The sequence below is a fragment of the Thunnus albacares genome, chromosome 21 (genome assembly GCF_914725855.1).
Source record: "Thunnus albacares chromosome 21, fThuAlb1.1, whole genome shotgun sequence".
Lineage (NCBI taxonomy): Eukaryota > Metazoa > Chordata > Actinopteri > Scombriformes > Scombridae > Thunnus > Thunnus albacares.
Genome location: NC_058126.1, coordinates 6,168,791 through 6,180,625, shown reverse-complemented (window position 1 = coordinate 6,180,625; position 11,835 = coordinate 6,168,791).

Below are 11,835 nucleotides of genomic sequence, written 5' to 3'. Positions count from 1 at the left end.
ACATCTTGTGACCATAAAACATTGTGATTGTTACAACTCCAAACACATGATAACATCAGCATGTTATCATGTTATCATGTTGTGCACTTTTACTGTATATCATTTTGCAGATTGGCTAAATGAGTTGTACAATCTGTTAGGCATACATGATTTATCATAAAAAATAAATAGATAAAGGGATATTCCTGGTATATATCATTTCTACAGGGAAAATCTGAAAATAAAACAGTGCACAAATGGAGTGGGTACTTGCTAAAAATGCCACCATATTCCTTTCTGTAATCTTCACCAGGGACTACTGGGACTTGCTGTTGCCCGTGAATGTGTAAGCTAATAGTGGAATATCATTTGATATGGTCCTTGGCTGTGAACATAATTTATAGTCCCTTTTTTTTTTTTTTTTTTTTCTCTCTCACACACATTTGTGTGTCATGGTAAGGAGGAAACAAGCTTTTGCTACTGAGCAGAATCAGGCTCTTTGAGGCAATACAGTGTGTGATCTTCTTACATGCAAGGGCATTTTCAATTTTCTGTTTTTACCAAAGGAAATCAAGTTTTTTAGATGTTTTGCATTTATGTGTTGTTGGCAAGGGAAATCACAGGCATTCTTCACTAATGTCAACAGGCTTGTAGAGGACAAATAATCCTGTTCCTGCTCGAATGCTCCCAGTGATTTAGAGATTTTAATCCACGTGTGTTTTCCCATTTAGACAAAAAAAAAAAACAAAAACATATATGCACACTACAGCTGAAGTACACAAAATAAAGTGGCTCTGCTGTGAATACTTGCAGCCCCTGCCGGGGGCTTATTATGTAGCGTTGCACCTTTGAATTATTGTTGTCATTTTACAGTATTTCAACACTTTCCTATGACCTGTCATGAACAGGTCCAGCCTGCTTGGTAAGGAGTCTGGTCATTACTGGACTTAGCTTATGGTGATGTTAAGTGCGGGATCATTATCAAATGGTTTCCTCCAACAGGCACTAAAGAGCAGTGTTGGCAGCCTTAGGCCTCAAGCTGTTCAACCTTACGCTTACTAATTGCTCTCTGTCAGGAAGGCCAGAATGTGTCAGTTAAACAGTGTTCAAGACTCAGGGAGGAACTCTGGTAATGAAGGAAATTTAAGTGGATTGCATGAGGAAAGGAGGAAAGAAGTGCTGTCATGTGGGAAGAGATGCAACATGGAATACTAATGATATTTGTATGTGACAACAAGAAAACATTTATATAATAGGAATATCCTTGATTTAACAAATGTTGACATGTATAAAGATTAACAATGCATATCATTTTTAGTTTCTTAATTATTGTTTGGTCTATAAAATGTCAGAAAACCCTGAAATGATTATGAAAATTGTTGCTGGTTAGTTTTCTGTAGATCAACTAATCAATGAATCAACCAATTCTTTAAACTCTAAGAAGGATATTTAGATTTCTAAATCATTGGTTTATAACTGTGTTAGTAGTGATTGAAACTCACTATGTTTTTACTAGGGGTGTGCCCGAATACAAATACATTATTCGGCAAAGCACAAATAGTGGGTTTTATACGAATATTTGTTTCATACAAAATTTTAAAAAATATTTGTTTTTTGGAAGAAAAAAAAAACATGTCAAATACCAGTTTGCAGGTTAATTACATCGTTATCTCAGTCTCTCTCCTCTTCTCCACTGTTACATCTATCAGGGGTAAGTCCCAAGGGACTCTCCATAACCTGTTGTTCCCCTTCTCCTCTCCACAAAGTTAGGTTGTAAAAAATAGGGAATAAATGAAAAGTGCAAAGCAAGAATCACCTTTGAAGTTCTTCTACATGTTACATGGTGTGCTGTCTCTGTGTTAGGGGTGTATAAATAGGTAGAGGTCTGTCTTCAATGAGTCCATGAGTAAAGTTTTAGCTCAGTAGTCAGTCTATGATCTGGGAGACTCCAGTCCAAGACCTGGTGTGGGGACCTCCATCGTAAGGTTGATTATTCATGAACACTTACTGTAACACTTTAATTTTCTAAAATTAAAAGCGTAATAAAAACAAAAACAAAAACAGAATTTTTAAGCCTCTTTCCACTTTTACGCGAATACAAATACAAATAATTTTGCTGCCTAAACAAATACAGATACAAATACTGGGCTCGCTGCACATCCCTAGTATTTACACAAAGGCACTGGAAATTTAACAATAGCACACAGTAAATAAGCCTGAAAGAGGATGTATGATGCACAGTTTTTTTTTGGAAAAGCCATACATGCTGTGTTATTTCATTATGTTCTACTGGAGGTAAAAGGTTCCCAGAACCTTTGCCTGAACTTTAGAGCATTTCACTTCTTTTGTAACTCGCTTCCCTCTCTCTACCACAAACAACAGGGACTGTTGCTGAGTCTCATATGCCTGGTATTTGGTGACTTTTGTGCGGCTTAGAGTTGTTGTTCTTGGCTGATTGTGTTGTACATCTCATCGGAAAAAAAAAAAATCTACACATGGAGTATTTCTGTGGTGTTGTTGTGCAGAAGCTGCAAACTGGGCAATCTACACTTTCTTCAGGCAAACAGAGGGAGCAAGTAATCGGCTAAAAATAAATCAAAAGGATACAAGAAAAATGAGAATTTCTTCTTTTGTTCTATGCAGAAAATGTTATGGGCGACACAGGTGCATTGTGGAGCATCTACTTACATATGTGCAGAGGAAAAGGAGAATTATTATTGAGTTATTATTCACCATTACTGCCCATTGATCACCTCCTGCTTCCATACTGGTGGGGAACAAATGCATCACGCCTCTTATAGCATATTGCAGAGGAGAGCTTTAAAAAAAATAATAAAATAAAGGCCATTTCGTGTCGTTTTGACAGTTGCCCCTTTGTTACACCCCATGTTGCCTTCTTGGTGTTCGGCCTGCTTGCACATAAAGATGATGGAAAGGAAACAGTCCTCGAAGAAGAGACATCCGCTCATTTTAAATAATAAAATCACACAATCTATTATTTATGCTCCAAATGTCCAGCTTGGGATATCAAATGCACTTTTGAAGTCTGGAAAGATATATCTTTTCACCTTGTTTGAAGCCGGTCTCAACAATATGAAAGGAAGTGGGTGTATACAGACAGAGAATATAAAGCTGAGTGTGTGTTTACTTATTTATCTGTTTCATGCACTTACTCTTTTAGGGCTCAGTTCACAGGAAGTGCAGGGTGGACATCTGAGCCTTTTGGGTGAGGATATTTCATAAACTGTAATAAGTGATGTGTGCCAGCGGTAACTTCTTTCTCTTTTGAGGACAATTCAGAACTCCTTTGGGAGTTATGTATTACTTTTTTCCACCCTATTGAAATTGGACTGGCAGCTGCTTTCAGGCTTATATTACCGGAGCAGTAAAAACTAGAGTGACCAAGATTTGTGGCAATGCAAGGAAACCGCAATACGAAAGTTGGCATTGCATCTTATAGCGTGTGTGTTTACAGACTCCGAGTTCCTATAAAGTTGTTCCAAACACCCAAAGGTCCTTAGACATCCCTGTTGTTTTATTAGATCTCTCTTGACCTTTGTTTTGATTGACAAGTCGACCTCCAAGATTTCATCCACCAAAAAAAAAAAAAATATTAGCTGACTTTTCCTGCATGGTATTAGTCACTTAAGCTCCCACAGAATCGATATCAAAGCTCCTACGAGTAAAGTTCTTTGTTGCTGCAATATTTGTGACAGTGTTTTTATTACAACCAGTTTAAAAATGCTAGTCACAGGGACTTTGAAATGATTTGAATAATAATTGCAGATATTCCACTTATCGGTAAAAAATTAAAAATTCCACTGAGGTGTAAATGTGTTGCTTCTGTCTCTCTCCTGATCTGGAAAATTGAGGCTGTAATGAAAGAAGGGAAGGCTTTGAATATATTTGCAGGACAATTGTGACATTTTGTCAAAGTGACAAGTGTAAAATTGTTGTATCCAGGGCACCACTGGTTTTTTGTTTATCTCACAATACGAGTCACAAACGTTGTTGATGGTTCATTAATTACCTGAGGTCTCCACGTAATGAAGGTCTTGTGAGAACCGGGCTGAAGGCTTTTCTTCTGTTGATGTATTTCCCCTGCATACTCATGCATAGATACATATTGTAAACACACAGTGAGAATGCAAAACATGTTAACTGCGGGGGTGTTGATTAATCGATTAGTTAATCAACAGAAATTTATCAGCAACTACTTTGATTAGCAATTAATCATTGACATTTGCAGCCTCCAAAATGTAAGAATTTGCTGCTTTGCTCTTGTTTATGTCATTGTTTGGACAAAAAAAAAGACATCTGAAGACATCAGAGTAATCAATAATAAAATAATTGTAAGCTGCAGCCCTAAGTGCATCATAGTGCATCATTTTTAGTTGCACAGTAGGTTTACAGTACTCTGTAAGCTATGAATGGTCTTTTGCTCACTCTTATTGCCGCCTGGGTGTCTAAGAGGAGGACAGAAGACATTCTGTTTCTTCCTCACGAGCCTCGTTGGCTCGGGAGCTCAATTGGTTTTCTTTTCCACATATTTTCCTGATCTGAGGAGCAGAGACATAAATCCTGGTTTGCTTGAGTGTCATCAGAGGGAGAACAGAACTGTTTTCTGTCCATCTGTTGTAGAGGAAACATTCAGACAGCGTAATCACCGATATACACTGAATAAATCACGGAATAATTGTAGGCACAGCCGAAACAGTGTGACAGTAATTTTATATAATTCTCATATTTGGCTTATCTATTATAATTTTGTAAATTTAAGTTTGAGACTCTCTCCCCAAAATTTACATTTTAACATTTTATGCAAGACTGAGCTGTGAGTTGGTAACTTGCTTGTGTTTATTGCCATGTATGCACAGGCAAACCATGCACATTGAAACACAATCACACACACATACATATGCACAGAGATATACTGGATTTATGAAACACTGACATTTCAAAAGAATTCCCACACAAAGGGGACTGAATTCTCAATTTTGTCCAATTTTAGATAAATTGCACCTATACATGCAACCCACTACATGGGATGGCACTAATATGAGGTGTGTCAAGCTTCGCTAACAATAAAGTGTGCTTATTTGAATTCCAAATTTCCTTAAATGGTATCCTAGGAGTTTCAGAAGTATGCATTTTCTTACAGTTTAGACTCTGTCTCTTGTGATAAATCCAAATAGCAGGGCTATTACTCATGCCAGAATAGGTCTGTGTTCCTCACTGTAGAGGGATTGAATCGACTCTGCTTTCAGGGTGAACCAGTAATGCGGAAATGAAAGAAAAGCAAAAAGTTGCAAATTAAAGTCCTTGCTCTCTCTGCTAGGCTCTTTTCCAGAAGAGCTGTCAGGGCCTTGACTGGGAGAGCTGATCTCACTCAAGGAAATGATAATTAAATAATGGGGGTCTCACGAATTCCACAGTATGGATTTAGGATTTCTCAGCAGTTTCACCTTCCCTACTGTGCCACACGATCAATATTTGATCAAGGTCCCAGTCATCCCCCATGCATCCCCGTTTTAACTTTTAATTCCCTACCCAGATGTGTAATTCCCTTAAACTGGTATGGCAGCTTTTGCCAATATTTGATTTTGTGTGCAACTACAATCAGTGCCCTTTGAACTGTATAATTTCAGGCATGAGTTTGCCTCCAGGTACTTTAAATTGACCAAAGATTGTGGTGTATAAATGCATTCAAGGCATCTGCCCACAAATATGCCATATGAGGAAGAAAGAAGAAGAAGAAGAAAATTGCAAAATTGGGAATCATTTTTAAACACTTAGTGTTATCTGACGGAACAGACTTGAGCTTGTAATATTCTTAAGTCTTTTTTAATCAGCATATAATCACCTGAAAATAAGAATCATTGTGTTTTCGTTACCTTAGAATGAGCCCTTTATATCTACATAGGGAGCCCGCCATGTTGCACCGCCATGTTTCTACAGTAGCCCAGAACGGACAAACCAAGACCTTTCTCATTTTTCGTGGCCAGTGTAGGTTCTCTCACACACTTGGTGGGGGAGACGGATGGAGGTGTATTCAATTGGTTGCAATCTTCAACCTCAGTGCTAGATGCCACTAAATCCTACACACTGGTCCTTTTAACAGATCTTTTTATATAAGTAGTGGTGTAACGGAACGTATTTGATCTGTGATCAGTACGGATCGTCCCCCACAGTTTGGCATGCATGTGAACTGCGGACTGACTGCAAAATGTAATGTCTCATTGGAGACAAAGTAAACAAACTGCTGTAAGTATAAGTCATGGACAGACAGCTTGTTGCTAACAGGGATTTTGAAGAGCAACGACCAAACCAGCATCTAACGGGTCCCAAGTGACATCTATCTATAGCGACTCTATCGCTGCCCCAACATTATGGAATTCTCTTCCTCCCACCATCAGATTCTCCCCCACAATTGAGACTTTCGAGTGTCATCTTAAAACATACCTCTATTCATTAGCCTTTAACTGTGACTAACTTAATCCAGCTAAGATATATTTCCTAAAGTCTATGTAAGTCTGTCTCTTCTTTCTCTTTTTTTTTTCTCTGTTGTTTTGTTCTGTCCTCCTCTCTGTGTGCTGGGAAGCCCTTTGGATCAACTGTGTTGTGTCTAAAGTGCTATATAAATAAAGTTGATTTGATTTGATTTTGATCTGCAGATATGTTTACATGCCGATTAATGTGCCGCAGCTGAGCAGCTTATTAGCTATCTAGCTGCTAACTGATGTTAGCACTGCACTTTTCCCCAGTGAATGTTTGTTTGGTGACTTGTTCAACAAGCTAAGCTGCAGGATAAGACGTGTTCATGTTTGTAAGTTATCATCAAGTTTTGATGATGTGGTCACAGGCTGTTGTTTCGTTCACCACCGTGTTTAAAGGAAGAAGGTATCATGCATCACATTGCACTTTGATTTAACAATTTAGTTAAATTAATTTAGATTTTATTTAAACATTGGACATCTTGAATGTCGATTTCATTTAAGACCATGCCCCAAAGTTCCTTGCTTTAAGTGTTTTACAGAATGAATGGAAAGCAAAGTCATATTTGTCCCACCCCCTCCCACCCCCCCCTTTTTTTTTTTTGCTGATCCGAAAGGTTTTGAGTGAGTTTTGTGATCCATTGCACCCCAACATATGAGTGCATTCACACAAGTATAGTGAAAGTGCTGAAGAAAAGTGAAAAAAGGGTGGTTGTCTTTACAGTTTAGTGAGCCAGTGGGTATTAAAGTGATTTAAAGTTATTTTCAGTAGACAAGATGCAATATCTGGGAAAAAGTTCCTGCAGTAGTGATGAACTGGAACTAATTCAATTCTTTTTTTTTTTCTTTTTTTTAAGTTTTCATATTTTGTGGGAGGAAATGTGGTTAGTGGGAAATCACAGAAGACTGGTGAAGGCATTCTGCTGCATCTTAGACAAGCACTTTGATGACACTTGGAATGGGCAATAATTAAAATCGTATTTGCATAATGTTCCTCAAAAACTTTATGGACAGCAAATTTAATTAAACTACTGTACTTGCACACCATGACCTTGCAGTTACCAAAAAGGAAAGAGATGCTATTTTTTCCCCTTTCAAAGGTATGCTAATTATAATTGAAAGCATTTTCCGTCCCTCCCTTAATTTCTCAACATACAGCCTATATCTCTCTAGTGGTCACATAAAATATCAATATGGTACTTTGAGTTTGAACCAGTAAGCCGGACAATTAGAAACCTCTCTGCGGTAAATATTAAGCGGATACTGTGCATTTGACTAAAAATTAGGGATTAACTACTTAAAATGTTCTGCCTGATCCCTTGACTAGACTTCAAAGAGAAGTTATATTGAAAGAGGGGTGTTTGAGACGACTGGGCATTATCTGCGGCCCTGTCACGTTACTGAAACTCAGAAGTCACCGAGTGCTTCCAAGAAAGTTTGAACTCCATTGAAAGCACACAATGATCATAATGGACAAACAACCGGATAGACAAGTGGTTGCTTAGCTGCAAGACTGATGTAATAATCTGTGGCGTTTTCATTAAAACAGTTCCTCCCGTTCGATTGATCTTTTACAATTCAATAAAATGTGTATATTTGCTGTTTGTTGCTATGTACTGCATGGGGGGAGAAAACGGATTTGGGTAGTTGTAAAAAGTGGATGATTGTCATTTAATGAAGCTTCAAGTTAAGTAAAACCGTGTCACCCTGGCCACTCTATTTAATAAGTATACTGCAGTAGTGTAGTTGTGCACGTAGTCTTTTATTGATGTCTGATGCAACATATTGAATAAAAGAAAAGATTCTTCTTGCAACTTTACTGGACTAACAAACAACCTCAACAACCTTTTATCCAAAAGTCAACAGACAACCTACCATCTGCCTTCCTTTCTAGTGAAAAACACAAAAAAGTACTTCGTGCTTAGGACTAAAGATGTCGAATCAATCAGTATCACTCAATCGCATTATTATTTATGATAAAGGTGTCTTATGTGTGCATGCAGGCAAGTTATAAACTATTTTCCACTATTAAACACAAACAAATCAGATTTACAATGCTCTAGTCTGCATATTTTGGTTTTCTTCTGCATAAAAATCTTCCAGCCAAACTGTCACTTTGGTCTCTATTTTCCAATTATGATGTGTTTGCAGTTGGATTTGTTGTGGGTATGAGAAAACCCTATACATGGTGCTTTTGCAGTTTCAGATCGTGCTGGCTGCCTCACATAGTCTTCATGATTTTGTCTTTCTTTGCCAAGCATAAATTAAACGTTTTTTTATTATTATTTCCTGTCTTTAATGAATACTCGCTTTGCATTCTCTAATGTATGTGCTTTGAATCCTGTTACTTCTTAATGACAAATTGCTCTAAATTCAAACATTCTTTAGTGGTTTGTTGAATCTAATGAAAGTGAAAGAAATCAGCTCGTGCCAAATTCCACTGGAAGCTGCAGACACACACTTGATTTACCAGGAGAGCAACATAACATAACTTTTAATTGCTGGTTAGAAACCGAACAAGAATATTTGCCAGAGTTGTTTCCAGTATTCAATGATGCAAAAAATATAATTTCAAACATTTTTAAATTCATAAACATTTTATATAACAGTTTGCCGTTTCACATCAGGGCCCCATTCATATTAATATGGCACAGAGTGTAAAGCACAGCGAAGTGAAAAATGTGTACATGTAGTGGAAGCACATTTCTATCATGACAAGTGAAATAGGAACATTTAGTACCTTAAAACAAGCTGACAGATGAGTTTTGTTTTGAGGTTAAATTCATGGACAGCCATGTTGGGGATACTGTTCCCTGAAAAAAGATCATGATTGTCAAGTGTGTAAACTTAAATTATTGGAAAATGGCATTTTAACAACTTGAAGCTACACAGTATTCTCAGCAGTATAACTTCAACTTTCCACCTTGGACTCTCTGTTAGTGTTTTGTAGTTCTGTCAAAAAGTTCCAGTGTTTTCTCCTGTTTTGAGTCATCGAATAGTGCATTAAATCCCAGTATCTTCCCTCTCCTGATTCTTCAAAGGACATCTACATGAAATGTACTGTTTTAAGAGTAGCGTAGCCGCTTGTGTGAGTGTAGCAGAGGAAAAGGTTAGCAGTAAGTTGTCAGTATGGCAGTAAATGTGCAGTACAGACTACAGTGTGTTGGTTAATAATTGCTGCAGCTTCTCAAGACTAAGAAAAGTATCTGTTTTATCTTGTTGGTTCCCCAACTGCTGGAAAAGTGAGGAGTTAGCTCCAAAGTTAGCAACAATGGGTTAGCCTAACCTGATCAGGCTCACTTAAGGTGGAATGACCTTTAAGGTGGACCATCTATTCCCATTTTAGTGTTAGTAATCTCAGCTGCTCCTTAACAGAGAACAGAGAAATGTCTGGCTTCTCAGTCTCTTCCGAGTTTTGCTCAGCGACCCCCCAGCCCCCCACCCCCCCACACCGCCGCTGCTACCACCACCCCAAAGCAGTCAAGCTAGGGCAAACACCCATTATTCACCCGCTGGTTGCTTATTGTTGCCTCTGTTCTCTGCGTGTCTTCTATTATATGTTGTTCCCTGTCTCTCAGCACTCATACAAAACAAATTACAATCAGTCACTTTGTCACTTGATGTCGGTGTGAATGTAAAATCAGAGGACTTTGGATTCGGTTCTTCCTTTCTTGCACTATATGTCTGGACTCGGATCTTTTCAGTCCAGTGAAATGTGTTGGCAGTTTAGTTGATTTTTAATACATTTAACTTATAAATCCTTAAGCCAGAAAAACAGTCTGTCAGTCGATACCTAACCCTGCCAGATTATAAATATATTACTTAAAGTCATTAAAATTCATTTTGAATCATCATTTTGTGCCAACGGGTGTTGTGCTCTTACTCATGATGAGCTCGGTGACTGTGCTCTAACACTGGAGTTAGAAATACAGGGGGGGTGTTGGTTTACCCATGTTTGAGAGCCCATAGAGAGCTAACAGAGCTAACAGTGTTACTCCTAACATTGCACTGCAAAACCCAAACAGCTTAATGTAATCTCTTCCCAACATCACTCAACAGCTTTCACAAAAAACATCTCAGATACAATGGTTTCATGGAGGTCACAGGTGTTTGCTCATGCAGGCTTAGAGAGCTAAAGGAAGACATGGCACGGTGGCAGAACTTAGATCCATTTGGAGCAAGGACATGTTATTCCCTCTGGTACCTTTTTCATTTCATGCCTACAGTGTTTGCTCAGGAGAGAATAGTATTGACTCAATCACGGAGGAAAGAATGGGGGGGGGTCTTCTAATATTGATACCATCAATTTTCAGGATTGTTCCAGTGTGGAAGACATTATTGGTATCCTGAATGGTAAGCCAGCTGTGGTAAGCATGCATCAGTTAATCAATTAATATAACAATCCATTTACCCAAAATAAATATCAAAAACTTGTCTGATTAATATTTCAATATTTTATTCATTTGTCCTCTCTTAAAAACAAAGACATGTAGCAAAAACAAAGTATGCACTGCAGGGTGTTACTCTGCAACAAAAAGTAAACCAGTCTTAATGACAAATCACTGTTTTACAGTCCAACATAAAATCAAGTAAAAGGAATATAGTGCAATCTACATTTAGCAATCCAACAACAAAATAAATGAAACAATGTAAAGTTCACGTCACTTTCAGGAGGTATACCAAAACATTGTGCAACCTGAAGTTTAGCAGTGCAACATAGAATCATCATACAGTAAAATCAGTGCAAAATTTTTTTCTAACAGGAATAACTAAAACCAGTGCATTCTTAATCAGCTCTCAGTAACACATGCATCCAAGCATGTTCACACAACCCCCCCCCCCCCCCCGCCCTTCACTCTCCCCCTCCTCTTCATCTTACAGTAAAATTAGTGCAATTTTAGCAAGTTAACTTTTTTCCAACAGGAATAACTAAAACTAGAGCAATCTGAAACACTAACACACACCCAAGCACATACACACTATCTCTTCCCCCCTCCCTCTTTTTCTCTCCTCCTCTCCTTCTTGCTCTCTCCCCACCTTCCCTCATCTTTTTTTTTTTTTTTGTCACAATGTTCCTAGCATCTCAAAAGAGGCGTTCAGATGGAGTTGATGTTGCAGGGACAGACAGGTATAATTTGGCCAGAATAGCCAGCTTTGCAGGGTTGTTTCCCTTTCAAAACTGGAGTGGGCTCTCATCCTTTGCAATACATTGTTGACAAAAATACATGAGTACCTCATTCCTCACCATTTCACTGTCAACACCATCTTATTCCTGGCCATTGTCTTCCTCATTGCTGTGCTCCTTTGAGTCTGAGCCCAGTAATGCGTCCAGCACAGACATTGGCCTCATCTTTGAAACTTG